The sequence below is a fragment of the Convolutriloba macropyga genome, chromosome 2 (genome assembly GCF_964194025.1).
Source record: "Convolutriloba macropyga chromosome 2, txConMacr16.3, whole genome shotgun sequence".
In the NCBI taxonomy this organism is placed as follows: domain Eukaryota; kingdom Metazoa; phylum Xenacoelomorpha; order Acoela; family Convolutidae; genus Convolutriloba; species Convolutriloba macropyga.
The window spans coordinates 11,307,295-11,308,323 of record NC_134469.1 but is presented as its reverse complement, the minus strand read 5'-3'; positions in this window follow the sequence as shown (position 1 = coordinate 11,308,323).

Sequence of the window (1,029 nt, the reverse complement as noted above, 5' to 3'; positions counted from 1 at the left end):
AGGGGGAATAGAAAAAATCCGGAAAAATATAATGAAGAGCAGTGCATTAAGAGACAGAGGCATTGGTTTCTTATCCCAGAATTTATATAGCAAATATTAAATCAAACATAGAAACAAATGATGTCAGTCTCTTTGAAATTTTTGGTTGGAAGTCAAGATTCGTCGAAAAAAAATTATATGTTAGTTTTTCCACAAGTCAAAATTGTTTTTGGAAGATTATATTTTAGATCAAGTCTAAGATTAATTTTCCATTTGTCAGGGTCAGATAATTTGTCTATGCTGGTTGACTGAAATTCGAACTATATGATTAAAAGAAGAACCAAAATCGGATAATTTTGGATCCACTTTTTTGAAAATTGTCAACAAATTGCAGCTTACAAAAAGCTACTGATAGAAACACCAAACTTATTCAAAATGATTTTAGCTAAAAAAAATCAAACTCAACTTCTGATCATCTCAAATTTTTTGAATCCCATATGATGCTTTTTCCTTGAAAGTGAAAATCTTATCATTAGCAGAATCAAAATTTTTGCGAGAAACATATTTAAGACTTTACATTGGCAGAATCACTGTTTATGTACCAATGTGAGGATGCTAGTTAGCGATTTGAAACGTTATCAAAACATTGGTTGAAACGCATTTCGACCAGCTTGATTGCTTAAAAACTTTATTAATTTAATGAATGGAAACAGAATGGCACCTATAAACAGTCAAAAACTATGCGTAACGAGGTGGAAGGAAAAACTAAGAGAACCGAAGAACCTTCTTATTTTGTACTCAGTTAATTAACAAACATTTCCACCTGCAAAAAACTTGATTCAGAAAATAGCCAACTGTTCTTTCAAAATGCTGAGCTCGATGAAATCGGAACTGATAATTTATTTACCAGACCTTTTTGCAAAACTGGTTTGTTTAGAGGTTCAGATTTTCATTAGGAGTATAGAGAAAAACTTCAAAATACCATAAAATTTCCACATCGGACCGTTAACCAAAGTTGAGTTATTTCTTGTTACTGAATCCGTAGTTTAC